This window comes from Bombus pascuorum, chromosome 16, assembly GCF_905332965.1.
Source record: "Bombus pascuorum chromosome 16, iyBomPasc1.1, whole genome shotgun sequence".
Classification (NCBI taxonomy): Eukaryota; Metazoa; Arthropoda; class Insecta; order Hymenoptera; family Apidae; genus Bombus; species Bombus pascuorum.
Genome location: NC_083503.1, coordinates 6,882,221 through 6,898,900, shown reverse-complemented (window position 1 = coordinate 6,898,900; position 16,680 = coordinate 6,882,221). Strand labels below are relative to the sequence as shown.

The window sequence follows — 16,680 nt, the reverse complement described above, 5'->3', positions numbered from 1 at the left end:
TGGGTTTGCCATATTCCACGATTAATCAACTCGTTCAGTCGATGCGGTTACATGTCGGATAACATTCAATCGATTCAAATAATTCTCTTTGATGTTGCTGACATACGAGGTGATATTCGCCGAGTGAATTATACCACAGTCGAGTGAATTAAATTGTAAGTGTTATGTCCGTTTATATCGATGCATTGATTGTCGATAAGCGATACATATCGAAGCTGGAACAACTGATTTCACCAGTCTATCGATCTTCACTTATGATCCTACAGATACTATATTTTAATAACACGGTTCTCTAATCGTCTATTTGTGACACGTGTTTCATTCCCCTTTTGAAGCAATCATAGTTCCTAATGCTGCTGTCACATGTTTACCTTTTCCCACATTGTATAGTCATTTATTTCTATAAATGCTGAATCTGTTTAATTAGAAACTTCATTCGCCGCAATTATTAGTATATAGTAATATACTTAGTTATTTAAATTAAAATAGGTTATTTAACAGAGATTGCGATATTAGTGTAGTATCGTGAACAAAAGGCCTAAGAAATATCGGATAAATCATAAACATTGTCGCGAGAAAGCCGAGGTGCCGACAGGCCCATCAATGTATCGTCGGTCCTTCAATCGAATAGTTTCGTAGAAGAAGCCAACGTGACCCTGGCCACGAGCGGTTGCGTAACACGTGCGTGGTGAGACTAAGACAAAGGGACCAAAGGGATGCTAAGGCAGAGAAACGAATTCACAGTCAGTGTCAGTGGAGAAGTCAGAGTGTTGCTAGTGTCACACACCTAAAAGGACCATCCGCTCAGTAACCAGAACACCCCGCATATCGCGCCTGTTGAAACAATAACTAAACGAGCCCCCTCCAAAGGGACAACACTCTCGGCAAAAGGACCTTCCTGAACTAGCGTTAAGTCAGTCCGCTCTAGCATCTCGAATCAGTCTGTCTTAATATTCCGAACCGCACTGTTGTAACCGTCACTCCGTCAGATTTCTGCAATAAATACATTGTTGTATACAAAGTCTATTTTCTTCAGCCTGTTTGTGAAAGAATCGTTTCGTTCGAACCGCAACGCGAGGAGATTACCGGCGATCCGTTAATTCCGCGATCTTTTGTGCCTCCGACGTGACACTAGCGTTGTCGAAAGAGTATGGTCTGTGTAAGAGAGTGAGCGTTGGATCCGTTGCGACGAGAGTTGCAAATTAACTATCGAGTTGTCTAAATTATAGTAGGTTATCGTGATTAGTTCATGTTAAACAACTATCGTTTTTCTGTTTAATCAACATCTGTACAATCCATTCATTGTAAGTAAATCACAATAATTTACGATACTACATTAGGGTACATACTATTTAAAAATATTAGGTTGCCCGAAAAGTTTCTTTCGTTTTATGAGGAAATAATAGACGCACAACGTTTCTTGTTTTATATTATTTTGTCGAAATACGTACGATCCATTTCGTTCTGTTGAGATAACATTTCACAAACTTGGTTTCACGTTTGTACGAAGGTGCACTGTTGTAAAACACACGTTTGCGAAAGAAAGACACTTTTCGGACAACCTAATATTTATAATGAATTTTAATCAGCGCGTTATGTGGCTATACAAACCACAACATGTGTATGGTATTTTACGTAAAATCTTACGACCGTGTCATTGAAAATATAGAAATCAATTTCTTTAAATAGTATTTAATAAATTATATATAAGCAGTTGAGCTGATTGCATTTCATAAAGTATTGAAATCCAAATGGAGATTTTAAAGCGACTAATACATGCACCTACTATAATAAAAACTACAACTAAAATAGGAAATGTTTCATTGCTTCGTTCGATATTCGATTTATTTACTAACCTGTACACTTTCATTAAAAGGGGATGCGTAGACCGCCGGCAGCTTTCCTGTGAGTAAATTAAACGTATGTAAATAATAATATATTCAATATCAGATATAACATAAGAAAACTTGAAAATATTTATGTTTTACCAGCACGAGTATTCAGCATGTAAACCTGTTAAGAACTAAATATACGTATTTGTACAAGACCTAAAGTAACAGTTATGTGTACTGAACATTTTCTTCGATTTACAGCTTCGCAGTCAACTCAAGTTCACCTTTTTTATAGAGCGTTGGATTCGTCTTTTCATTGGCTACAACGTAACAGAAAAAAGGTACATTATTTTTGAAAAAACTCTAGGTGTTGGACCGCTCGCAGAGAGACGCGATCGCGACGTAGCGCGTCAACGGGAGTCGTAGGTTCCCGTTACGATTATACAATCGACGCTACGATCGATCCCCTATTTCGTTTAGGATAATAGAGGTGGCTGAATTGATTACAACTCTGAGTTAACAGGTTACAATCTACACTTTATTCCAACAACTTTAGAAATAGAGAGTTACGCTCCGTGCGTATTGATATAAGTGGAATAGATGACTGATCTAAAGATGAAAACTAATGAAGAGATATTGACTGGTCTGAGGACGATGAACTCGTCTAGAAATGTTGACTGATCTGTAGATGTGAAACCAGTGAAGTTTGGTGACGATGCTATCGCAGAGGAAAACTCTTGCTGGGTGCTGATCGCCCCACCACTGGTGACTTGCGGGTGGAAATTTCGGGAAAATTGGGAAAACCCACGTTTCCCCACTTTTTACCTGATGGAACAATAACCATAAGGAACGTCTCGACTTGAATATATTTTATAATGATACAGTTTCTTAGGATTATTGCGGCCCGAGTAATTATATTTGCACAGCTAGTGTCGCTTCGACCCAGGGATGGATTCCGGGCTACGCACAGAGACACCGGTCGTTACATCTTCCGCCGTTGAGAGTGCGTCTCTTATCCAACACTTTCGCGCTTGGCGGTTGTCCGGACTCGTCTGGATCGGCTTGACAAAGTAGACGGACCAGCCGTTTGATGCCACGATCCAAAATACTCGTTGCCGTCTGCACATTAGCTGCTCCGCAGGGAGGGCTCACTTATGTGAGTCTATGGGGGTTGGCAAACCCACGTTCCCGCAGCCAGGGAGCACCGTCGGGATAAGCGTCCCGCTTACGTATGAGAAACACATAGTAGCGCTGTCTAACCGCGTACAGTACGGCCTGTATCCCTGAATGAAGGTTAGTTCGATGTTCCTATTCGATAATGAGAGCCGTGACTGACGATGTTGGTGTGGTGATATTGATCTTCGTTTGAATCTTGTCCACGCGATTAGCAACAATGGTTTTCAATGTGTGAGGTGAGGATTTGATCCACTTGAGGATGATGGTGGAATCCAAGTATGATGGAAGTATGTATGGAAGTCCAATAAATAATCCGAGAAACTTTGATCGTTAGGGACTTCTCTTTAGCGGAGGTTAAGGATGTGAGAAGTGCTCCGTTTAACTCGAGCCGTGAAATGGTCTGAGTTTTCAGCGGCGCTACTTTTGATCGCGCAGTGAGGAGTCACGTCCAGGCATGGTTGCCAGGATTAGTGGTGCGAAGGTAGACGCAGGCCCCTTATACCTTCTCTCTGGCGTCGCAGAAACCGTGCAGTTCAATTTCAGCTGAACGACATAGCTAGGAACCTCGAAGTATTCCAGTGCCGGCACTATCCCACAGCATAGTGTTGACAATGTCTAGAGCTACGCCAACGCCACGCCTTTCCGAGAAACCATACTCTCCGTAAGTGCCCGTACGCGCCTGACCGCGTCGATCGTCGAGCTTCCCTTCCGGAAGTCGTACTGGCTTTCGTGCCAATCCGGCACCCGCCATGACCTCAAGGAGCTTGCCGACCTCGTCCAGCAAGCACATCGGCGAGGTCGCCGGTCGGCCAGCCTTACGCAGCAGGACCAGCTTCGCCGTTGTTCCTATTACTTCCCACCTGATCCGGCTTGGGATGCCGTCCGGATCCGGCGCCACGTCGCGGGAGGCCATTCGTCTGGTGGCCTCCCACAGCTCATCCTCGGTGACTTCTAATTCTGTGTTCAACTCAGCGGTCCGGGCTGTTTCGCCGCGGTATCCTCTTGCGGGGGGAAGAGCGTCCCGATGACCTTGACCAGCAGCGCCGGTTCCATCTCAGTTGTTGCCTTCACGCGAAGTTTTCGTGTCACCGTCCTGTATGGCCTTCCTCATAGGTCGGACTCGACTGTTTCGACCAGGTCAGACCAGGCGCGATCCTTGGCGATCTTAATCGCCTCTTGTAGCGTGCGCTGTAGGACATATCTCGCCCTCAGCTCCGAACGATACAAATACCTAGAAATCTCCAACTAGCCGATCCAAGATTCCATAGGTCTGCCCCGATCGAAATCTTATTGAGCGCAGGACCAACACTAGCATCACTATGCGTCGGATAAATCAATATCAATCAATCGAACGAACCCGACCGGCGCCTGCAAAAGACACGATTCGGCTGGGTCATCGGAGGAAGCCCAGCCTCTCAATCAACATCACGCACGTTTCGCGCCGCCACAACGAATCTACAAGCGGATCTCGCCCGTTATTGGGAAATCGACGAGGGACCGTCCACCACGCACCTTTCGGAAGCGGAACGACAATGCAAGGAGCATTCCCGAAATCCCGTCCCACGCACCAGAGAAGGGCGATACATCGTCGCTCTGCTGTTCGACGAGAAGCTTCCTTCACTTGGGTCGTCGAAGTCCATTGCGATGAACAGACACGCCTCTTTACCAGCGATTTTAACGCGACAAACAACTGGAAACCGCGTATCGTGCGGTTATTCAAGAATACTTAGACATGGGCCAATGACTAAGATCACCACTGATCACCCCGCAAGCACGGCGTGATCAAGGAATCGAGCGAAACCACTAGATTATCTTGATATTTCAGAGAATGTAAGATGTAAAAAAGTCGGTTGTATCAAATAAATGTTGGCCATTATTGTGAATGCGAAACTGGCGTATAAGAAAAACTTAATTTATGTTTATTAAACTTTTTCTGCACAGCTACGCACATGTAAACATCTATTGGCGTGATATCTGGTGATCTCGTTTTTAACCAACCACACATTGGTTGACAAAATCAACAATCTTGGCAAGTAAATATCAAAGTTTGAGTAAACATATGAAATAGATATTTGTAATGTCTTCTTCTAATGTGTCGACGAAACACCAGCCCATTATCAATTCTTATATTTGTTATAGGTTTTTAATAAAGCATTTAAGCGCTTACGTTTATACGACATTCTTTTCTTAATTTTGCCTAGAGAATAGGAAATAAAGTATGGCAGAAAAAATTGGAGCACTCTGTATATCTTCAATTTTTTAATTTATTCAAGCATTCTTTGGTACTTTAAATATCGTTTTAGTACTGACCATAAGGTAATTGCATATCGAATTATGTTTATAATTATATTGAATACAAAATTTGCTAAAATTACGGAGATAAATAAATTATGGTAATATGTATAATATATATTTAAGGGGAAATATTTGTATACATTATCTTTGTTTCGCTCTTCCTCTCTTAACATTCTTTATAGAATTTGAAACAAAATTAGTAACAAAATTTTTGTTGATCGCTGAATATTTCTGTTAGATCTGTTGCTATATGGAAACGTTAGGAAGTTTGTTGGTCAAATAGTACAATCTATCATCTTCGTTTTAGAGAACGTAGTTTCTTCTTTTCTCCTTTTCGAAATATTTTTATAATTCATTTCTTTCTTAAACATTCGATTAATTGATTTATAAGTAATTTACAAATTGCATTTATGACAGTTAATGCATATGTATTGGTACCATAGACGGCATAGCATGCAAGGAGTAAAAGTGATAATTAGGCAGAAAAGAAGACCTCAATTCTAATATACCCTCTCCCTTGCTCTTTCACCGGGTGTCCTTACTTTCGTCATAACTTTGCCAGTCGATTCTACGAGTGAAAGCAAGAAAAAAATGTCCATTCAAAAGTATCGTCTGTTCTTACAAACACAAACTTTACATCTATCAAAAATTGATTTCTTTTCACATCACTGAACACGTCACAAATTCTTTGCGTTCGAACAAAAACCAATACGTTGTCATTTCGATTTATTGTTATCATTTCTTAACAAAGCATTTTATGTTTATACGAAATTTTTTCTTATTTTCACTCATAGAATCTGCTGACAAAGTGGCGCGGACGAAAATGTGGACATCGTGCATAGCATTTTAACGTAATTGTTTCAGCTATTTGAAGGTCCGTGGAGGGATATGTAATTTTAACAATACTTTGATCTGAAGCGAATAAAAGTGTGTTTGAACTTGTCATGTACATGACTCACGCACTCTTGCACAGGTGCTTACGCTCTCATACACGCACCGAAGCTGGCCACATTGCCTACTCGCTCTTATGCACTATAATTCTCATTTTCATCGGCGTGAACAGATATTTATATGTCGGAGATGAAAGGACACTGGACCCCTCCATTGGAATTACTTGGAAAACCCCCAATACTGTAGCCTTTACAAAATAACCCAAACACAATTGTTCGAGACTTGAGATAACGAGCTTAGGCTCGAGGCGACAACTAGTCGCCGAACGTAGCCACGATCACGGGATGAACGTTTCACCTAGAATATTGGGTTTTCCCAATGCTAGACTCGATATAGCTGATGTTGTTTACAGATTAACTAAGTGTCAAAATATGTCAGGGGTCCAGTTTGACAACAAAAATTTTGATCAGATGTTTGATAAAGAAAGAGTTGAAAGAGAGTGGAAACCGCAACGTTCTGACTAGTATTCGAAGTAACAGTTACGTTTTGTGAATTATCAGTCAGAGCGTAATGACATGATGGACCATTCTCGATCTCGTACCCAGACGGCTCTCACTTCTCTAGATCATGTTACTGCGCGTTCGTGAGAACACTATGTTAAATGTTATTTCCATAGTGTTAACGATACATGAATCGAAATCGGTAACGGTGTGTTGATCTCGCATTTAATTTCTTTGTGCCATATGACCACCCGTAAGCGTATGTGAACCATTATGCTCGATCCGACACCTGATTACCACGCTAGACATGTGTAAAAGCATTGAACTTGGTCGTATCGCCACACTGGGCGCGTCGTGGGAACGCTGAGTGCCACACTAGGCATATGCGTACTTGGTACGATGTGCAGTCTCTCTAAAGCTTGGTCTACCGATTTAGTGATAATTAGGACGTTATTCAGGTAGACAACGACGTAAGAGTAGACGAGGTCGCCCAAGGCATTGAGAATAGCCCTCTGGAAAACGGACGGTGCATTTTTCAATCTGAACGGTATCGTTGTATACTGGTATTGCCCGTCAGGAGTGACAAACGCTGTATACTCTGTAGAATCGGGATGAATGGAGATTTGATGAAACCCGCTGGCCATGTCCAAGCTAATGAAGTATCTCGCCTTTTGCAACCTCGCGATTTGGTCCGCGATTTGGATGTCGATCCGCGACCGTATTTTTATTTAGCTCTTGAAAATCTACGCGCAACCTATCCGAACCGTCCTTCTTTACGAGTAACATAGGGCTCGCGAACGGTAAGTTACTAGGCCTTATGATTTCTGCCATAATTAATTCTGCCATAATTGACTCTCTGATTAGCGAACATTCGGCTCCAGAATCGAAATAAAACGAGAACGAGTCACCCAGATGGCTTAGTTTACCAGTTGGAAACCCCACCACGCAGGAGTTGACTTGACGTTCGTTATCAGAGTCGCGATTTGTTTTCCGCAGCAACGGGCAGTTGGGTGCGATATGGCCCTCCTCGCGACACTTGAAGCAGGACACCTTGGACGATACAGCTGGTCGACTTCTCTCCTGGCGTCGTGGATTCTCCTGTCTCTTGGTTCTCATTCTCGTACGGCACTCCGCTATCTTATGCCCGGGGACACCACAGTAACGACACCTATTCGGAGGGTCAGGTAGCTTCTGCCGTTTAACTTCGGAGCCCGCTGATGGATTTCCTGACGAAGGCGCAAATTGGTCCCGAGCCTTTACGTCGCTTGTAAGCACTACTTTCTCAACACGCTCGTCGTACAAACTCAGATGATGAAGAACGGTGGCGTTGACTATCTCAATTGCGGTTAGATGATCCTACCTTGCCCCAAGGAGGGAACGGAGGCGTATACCATAGGCTGCCGTGGATTCATCCTCCAGCTAAGTCTACATCGACCAGTATCTGCGTGAGCCACTGTGAGGCAGTATCCCTCGGCGCACGGCTTAAGGTGAAAAATAACTCGTCGCTTTGGATGGGCCTTCTCTCCATGAACCGACTGACAGTTGAGCACCATGCGGCCGGGTCGGCGCTCGCGATTTCGGGATTGAAATGCGGTAATGATACTTCCTTAAGTTCCACACTCACCCTTTTCGATTGATTCATGATGGCCATGAGCTGGTCCATTGTTACAAAAGGTGATGATCCCACTTCTGATGTCGGGTTGACGTTAGGGCTTGGATCAGGGGCGTGTAACGAATCTTCGCCTGATGGTGCAAGATCGACAAGTGGCCGCGGTAACTAGACGCTAATGACCTTATATGACTCACGCACTCTTGCACAGGTGCTTACGCTCTCATACACGCACCGAAGCTGGCCACATTGCCTACTCGCTCTTATGCACTATAATTCTCATTTTCATCGGCGTGAACAGATATTTATATGTCGGAGATGAAAGGACACTGGACCCCTCCATTGGAATTACTTGGAAAACCCCCAATACTGTAGCCTTTACAAAATAACCCAAACACAATTGTTCGAGACTTGAGATAACGAGCTTAGGCTCGAGGCGACAACTAGTCGCCGAACGTAGCCACGATCACGGGATGAACGTTTCACCTAGAATATTGGGTTTTCCCAATGCTAGACTCGATATAGCTGATGTTGTTTACAGATTAACTAAGTGTCAAAATATGTCAGGGGTCCAGTTTGACAACAAAAATTTTGATCAGATGTTTGATAAAGAAAGAGTTGAAAGAGAGTGGAAACCGCAACGTTCTGATTAGTATTCGAAGTAACAGTTACGTTTTGCGAATTATCAGTCAGAGCGTAATGACATGATGGACCATTCTCGATCTCGTACCCAGACGGCTCTCACTTCTCTGGATCATGTTACTGCGCGTTCGTGAGAACACTATGTTAAATGTTATTTCCATAGTGTTAACGATACATGAATCGAAATCGGTAACGGTGTGTTGATCTCGCATTTAATTTCTTTGTGCCATATGACCACCCGTAAGCGTATGTGAACCATTATGCTCGATCCGACACCTGATTACCACGCTAGACATGTGTAAAAGCATTGAACTTGGTCGTATCGCCACACTGGGCGCGTCGTGGGAACACTGAGTGCCACACTAGGCATATGCGTACTTGGTACGATGTGCAGTCTCTCTAAAGCTTGGTCTACCGATTTAGTGATAATTAGGACGTTATTCAGGTAGACAACGACGTAAGAGTAGACGAGGTCGCCCAAGGCATTGAGAATAGCCCTCTGGAAAACGGACGGTGCATTTTTCAATCTGAACGGTATCGTTGTATACTGGTATTGCCCGTCAGGAGTGACAAACGCTGTATACTCTGTAGAATCGGGATGAATGGAGATTTGATGAAACCCGCTGGCCATGTCCAAGCTAATGAAGTATCTCGCCTTTTGCAACCTCGCGATTTGGTCCGCGATTTGGATGTCGATCCGCGACCGTATTTTTATTTAGCTCTTGAAAATCTACGCGCAACCTATCCGAACCGTCCTTCTTTACGAGTAACATAGGGCTCGCGAACGGTAAGTTACTAGGCCTTATGATTTCTGCCATAATTAATTCTGCCATAATTGACTCTCTGATTAGCGAACATTCGGCTCCAGAATCGAAATAAAACGAGAACGAGTCACCCAGATGGCTTAGTTTACCAGTTGGAAACTCCACCACGCAGGAGTTGACTTGACGTTCGTTATCAGAGTCGCGATTTGTTTTCCGCAGCAACGGGCAGTTGGGTGCGATATGGCCCTCCTCGCGACACTTGAAGCAGGACACCTTGGACGATACAGCTGGTCGACTTCTCTCCTGGCGTCGTGGATTCTCCTGTCTCTTGGTTCTCATTCTCGTACGGCACTCCGCTATCTTATGCCCGGGGACACCACAGTAACGACACCTATTCGGAGGGTCAGGTAGCTTCTGCCGTTTAACTTCGGAGCCCGCTGATGGATTTCCTGACGAAGGCGCAAATTGGTCCCGAGCCTTTACGTCGCTTGTAAGCACTACTTTCTCAACACGCTCGTCGTACAAACTCAGATGATGAAGAACGGTGGCGTTGACTATCTCAATTGCGGTTAGATGATCCTACCTTGCCCCAAGGAGGGAACGGAGGCGTATACCATAGGCTGCCGTGGATTCATCCTCCAGCTAAGTCTACATCGACCAGTATCTGCGTGAGCCACTGTGAGGCAGTATCCCTCGGCGCACGGCTTAAGGTGAAAAATAACTCGTCGCTTTGGATGGGCCTTCTCTCCATGAACCGACTGACAGTTGAGCACCATGCGGCCGGGTCGGCGCTCGCGATTTCGGGATTGAAATGCGGTAATGATACTTCCTTAAGTTCCACACTCACCCTTTTCGATTGATTCATGATGGCCATGAGCTGGTCCATTGTTACAAAAGGTGATGATCCCACTTCTGATGTCGGGTTGACGTTAGGGCTTGGATCAGGGGCGTGTAACGAATCTTCGCCTGATGGTGCAAGATCGACAAGTGGCCGCGGTAACTAGACGCTAATGACCTTATATGACTCACGCACTCTTGCACAGGTGCTTACGCTCTCATACACGCACCGAAGCTGGCCACATTGCCTACTCGCTCTTATGCACTATAATTCTCATTTTCATCGGCGTGAACAGATATTTATATGTCGGAGATGAAAGGACACTGGACCCCTCCATTGGAATTACTTGGAAAACCCCCAATACTGTAGCCTTTACAAAATAACCCAAACACAATTGTTCGAGACTTGAGATAACGAGCTTAGGCTCGAGGCGACAACTAGTCGCCGAACGTAGCCACGATCACGGGATGAACGTTTCACCTAGAATATTGGGTTTTCCCAATGCTAGACTCGATATAGCTGATGTTGTTTACAGATTAACTAAGTGTCAAAATATGTCAGGGGTCCAGTTTGACAACAAAAATTTTGATCAGATGTTTGATAAAGAAAGAGTTGAAAGAGAGTGGAAACCGCAACGTTCTGATTAGTATTCGAAGTAACAGTTACGTTTTGCGAATTATCAGTCAGAGCGTAACGAAATATATGAAATACGACGAGTTTTGTAAACGCAATGTTTCGTCGAAAGGAACAAAAACGTGAGGATTTCCGTGGGCAATTTATAACATAATTATGGGTAATTTAGAAACGAATAGCGTGGTCTAGTCCGTGTTTACGATTCGTTAACACCTTCTCCGTCAGACGTGAAGCAAAGAACCGTTTCTGTCTGTCAGTACTCGAAGAGAGCAGTCCCATCTGCATTCCTCGACTCATCAACATCTCTAAGTGTTCGTAGACACGGCTCCAAGCGCTCGTGCAGACAGAGTCGTTACATCAGTCGTAAAAATCAGTTGACAGTCTTCCAAGCTGCCTTTTCCGACTCGTCAACGATCGCAAGCGTTCGCGGAGATGGAATCGTCTCATCAGTCGAAACGATCAGTCAACAGTTTCGCGCGGATCTTTCAATTACAAGCTGCATCGACACGCATTCATAACGTTTAGTACATCGCATCGCAGCAGTCGTTTCAGAGCAGGTAAAATCAAAATAGAAAATTCCTCATTAACATTAAGGAACAGAACAATCTGTGAGATATTTTATTATTATGCATAATGCTCCAAAGAATCGATTCATAATGATACGTATACAGATCGCTTAGCGAATATAAACTTTCCTTTATGTAAAAGTGAACGAATGCACTTTTCCTATACGAAACGTCTGCTGCATTCTTTAGTAAGTCGATAAATAGCAGAAAGGTAAAATGTCAATAAAATTAGTAATTCGTGAGATATTTCAGATCTTGTCAAATCAAATTGTTGATTTTTCCAATATCGTGCCTTAATACTTTTTGACGCGGAGTGTTTCAAAGGATTTATTTACGACAGATGTTTTAAACAAAAAACGACATTTAAATCACATTGAAAGAAAGAAACCTGCTTTCCTATGTCCTTTGCGCATCTCCCTACAGAAAAACTAATCACATCGGTCAAATTATATCCCTCTGGAAAGCATCTTTTATTTGACTCTTTATTTCTCTCTTGAAACCAACTTTTGATTGAAACAATGTACACATTAAAATAAGTACTTGCTTAGTAATCATATTTTCCAGTTACGTGACCCAGTCTGTGTACATATACAGGGTGTCTCAGCTAGATGGAATCACACAAGTATCTGCTATATCTACGATAGCGTGAAAACTTTTCCAGGCAAAGTTATATTACGTCAAGGAACACATGGATCAGTGGAAAGAACAAGGATCATCGGTATACTTTTAAACCAAGATATCAGTGCCCAAAAATAGTTTAAAAGATATTTTGGCATTAATTTCATAAAATGTATTCTTGTATTCATTGTCTTTTACATACGTTTATTGAAATTTCCATCTTCCAACACAGGTGCCTTAATACTATTGCAGGGAGGACAAAAAGTACAGAATACAAAAGAAGAAAAAGATACAAAAGTCTACATATAGGGTTCTCTTTAAAAGATACCGATGTGCTTGAAATTTCCCAAAAAGAATGAAATTGAGAAAAAATGTGTCCCTCGAAATAGTCTTGATTTGCCTTGAGAAGTTTCTTCGAACAAAGATGCATAAGGCAAATATTAGGTGATCCCGTTCAGTTAAAATACTCTATACATTCCTATGACAAGGTTGCAATCGATTGATTTTACGCTATGCCGAATCCGTAAATTTATGGGTTCAGTATAGCAGACACGCATTTCGCAGAACGTGTTATTACGACTTGAGCAGTGAAAGGGTTAATTTCCTTGGTGAAACAAATGTGACGTTATAGTGGCGTTTAGCTTTTATAACCTCCGAGACGATGCTTTTATGCGAGCGACACACTTGTAAAGGCAATAATTAAGGAAACAAAGCGGGTGGTTGAATCGTTAACTTATAAGCATCAATTTTTATAGCACTTTTGGCGTGGTGGCGGTTCTCACCAGAGGCAAGAGAATATTGTAAACGACACGTAAAGAGTTCACCCGTCCTAATAGTTTGAGCTTAAATTTGATTAGTACTTGATAAGTCTATTTTTTATTAGTTCATTATAATTGTAAATCTCGTCTGTACTTCTTGCCAAAGATCTTATTTATTTGGTGTATTTAGTATATTTACTTAATAATAATAAGTTACTGTCTAACAATTATAACAGTCTATTTCGGCCACTTTTTCTTTTACTTATCACTTTTCTTCTTCTGTCCTAAATTATTTTCATACTTTTATTCTACATCCCAGTATCAATAGACTGGAGATTTTTATGCAAATTCATATTCTTGAAAATATATTCAAGAAAGCACAGACTCTGTGGAAAATTGTTTCGCGCAACAAGCATTATGAAAAGCATTAGATTTTAAATATTTTATATGCTTTTTTATATTATATTTTCATTCTGTGCGCTTTTGCACTTTCAAATTTTCTATAAATACATAAAAATTCACAGTATAATTATCGCACGTTCTTATCACTTTTGTACTCTTTGCATATTATTCTTTCTGTTCCATGCCTATTTTTCTACTTTCCCTGTTTATTATCTTTTTACCTTTCTCCTTTCTATTCTTCAGTTATTTGATATTTCTCCCTTTCCAGTCTGTTCTTCTCTCTTCCCACTCCATATAATTTCATTTAGTCCTGTCAGGTTTACTTCTCCACTTCTGTTTATAATTTCTATCCAATTTGTATCTTTACTCCGAAAGTTGCTTCTTCTCCGCTGGATAATATACATTTTCTTTCTGTGTATTATGTCTTAATATCTGTATTCCCTAGATTCATCACCTAGTCTAAGTTCCTAATTAATTCATTTCTATACTTTCATACATTCCTCCATAAATACACTTATTCGTACATATATATTGTACATATTATTCGCTTGTAGTATTTTGAGGATAAGTGTAACGAATATGTTAATGAAAACACTTTACATAGATTATCCTACGCTCCTTGCCTTCTTACTAATTACACTTTACAATCTTCGCGAAAGTCCAAACTATTTACGTATATCACGTGAATGCTGTTTACAACAAAAGTTAGCGATGCAGAGCTGTCTTCTCTGCAGGTGCGTCTTTGTCGCCATAAAAGTTGTTTCTGTCATATTAGGAACAGAGATAGCAGCGGATTGGATATTTTTTTTATTTAGAATCAAACGCAAATTCCACTAAACTTAAATAACAAAATTCGTTGATTTATTATTAACTAAAATGGAGTTTATACAAATAAATTCTCGTGAAAATGGACAAATATTTACAAGAAAAATGAACAAAGTAATAATCTCATTATACGGTAGAACCTCTCTTGCCCGATATAACAAGGAGACAAAACCGGTCGCATAATGGAATTTTCGAACAATTACTTTTCTGATTTCAAATTTTTCACATTTCACAATAAAGATAAAGATTAATTATCATAATAATTTTTTCGACGTAAGTTGCTCTATACAAATACACTCTTTTTGTACTTTGAGCTATCGATGCCCGTTTTCGAATCCTACGAAGGATTCAATATGAGAAGGTAGCTCTTCATCGACACCTTCGCATGGACAATAACAGCAGAAACCGGAATAAGGCGCAAAATGTAAGAAAACGCAATATAGGAAAACTGAAAAATAGAAACGATATATTGAGAAAATGCCCTGTATACGAGAAAATCAGACCAAACATGCTAGAACGCAAAGAGTGGGTAGAGACGGTAAGAACAAACAAAAGGCACAAGTATGAGAACTAACAAATTTTATAAAGGGCAGCATGAAGATAAGGACACTGTGCCTGGCAGAGTAGGCACGCGAGTCTCAAGGAAACCCAGTACCACAGTAACCGCAAATAGGTAGAATTACGTCAGAATAAACTGATACGGTATACAGCGTGATAAGAAAATATGTTACAAGGTATATAATACGATGGATAACAGGTCATGACAAAACAGAGCTCAAACTTGTGATAATATGACATAATGAAGTAAGACTTAGTTAATAAGCTACACAGAATATTACATGAAATCGTTGTAATATAACACAAGGGGCAGACAAAAGAAAAGAAAAGAAATCAATCAATCGCGAATCTATGTGTACAAAGATTTTACTGGGGTACGAGCCACACTCTAATAAAAAATACACGATACAATACAACAATACAATACACTTTCGTTTGCTGTTTCTGTTTCTATAAAATCATCGTGATCATCGTCTTTATCGCGATGGAACCATTTCATGACATCAATATACAGGGTGCTCGGCTACAGGCGTACAATAGGTAAGAGCTGATTCTTGAAGCTACAGTGAGATGTGGATTAAGAAAAGATAAATCCGGAACCGTCCTGGAGAGATGGTAGGGCTTAGAAACAGCCCCGTCTGACCTGAGGCGAGTGATAGCCCCTGCCAGGCCTAACTGCTCAAGGTAGCAAGGTACTGGGTACCTTGCGCGTCGGTTAGGCGTATCCCAACCTCGATTGGTCCTAGGGAACCTGAGTCCTATGTAATGTCCACATTGAGGTAAGGCGCCCGTAAAATACATTGCACACTAGCAGCTGGAACCAGGGGAAACGAGACAGCCGTTCGTAAACCTGGCGTGCAACAGCAACTTGGTGTTCCGCCGCATTTTCGTCACAGGAATTCGAGGATCTCCTTCCTCGTGAACACCGGTGCCGATATATGCGTATGCCCGCGCAACAAACTACGCGGATCCTAATACGCACCATCCTAATGTCCCTCGACCTATCATTGCCACGAACACTGAAATGACGTTTTACAGTAGCGGACGTTAACACGCCTATCACCGGCGTGGACTTCTTTAGTTACTACGAATTGTTGGTGGACTCAAGGAATAAACGCCTCATAGACACAACCACGAACCGACACTATCGCAAAAATTTTTATGATAACTAGTTAACTGAGTTCAGTAGATGACTGTTTTAACGGTAAGACCGTTAGGTTGACTACAACAAGATTAGAAGAACTGTCATAGACCCGTCTCGTACCAATAAGGAGGAAAGCTCGGTGTGAGTGTGCCTTTTTGAACCAAGAATGCGGATTCGTCGTTCACACTTTTCGGTGGAACCACTTTCACCACTTTCGAGTTTTGTAATTATGTTATATATTTAAGGGGACCTCTCCTGTATTTTTTAAACAAATGATAATTTATGTACGTAACTATATTCGTCGATTAAAAACACAAAATTCGTTTATTGGCACAATTTTTCCATTTCCAATAGTTTCCTATAGACAGTGCTGGATATATAGTTTTACTTTCTAAATTTGCACGATTGATGAATGATGAACTCTATGAATCTACGAATCATAATCGGCGTGTCACACGGCTGACATTCTCTGACGTTCTCTGTTGGTGATAGTAAAAAAAAAAAAAAATAAAAAGAAAAGAGAGAAAAGCCCTAATCCAGCGATGAAAGTCAGCCGGAGCTCTCCTTTTTCAAACGAGCAATGCTACTCGTATCTTCCAATTTCACTGTTGTCCGTTATCTACCGGTTT

General features: G+C 41.6%; 1 protein-coding gene across 3 annotated transcripts in view; it reads right to left on the bottom strand.

Moving 5' to 3' along the window:
• LOC132915155 (lachesin-like) overlaps window positions 1-16,680 on the bottom strand; it is a 337,108-nt gene that overhangs the window by 225,374 nt on the left and 95,054 nt on the right. For 2 of the 3 annotated variants that reach the window (XM_060974868.1, XM_060974869.1), the window contains exon 2: window positions 1,857-1,903. The exons of the other annotated variant lie outside the window; for it this stretch is intronic. The gene's annotated coding sequence lies outside the window, so the exon portion shown is untranslated. The remainder of the gene's footprint in view (window positions 1-1,856; window positions 1,904-16,680) is intronic. 3 annotated transcript variants of the gene reach the window in all.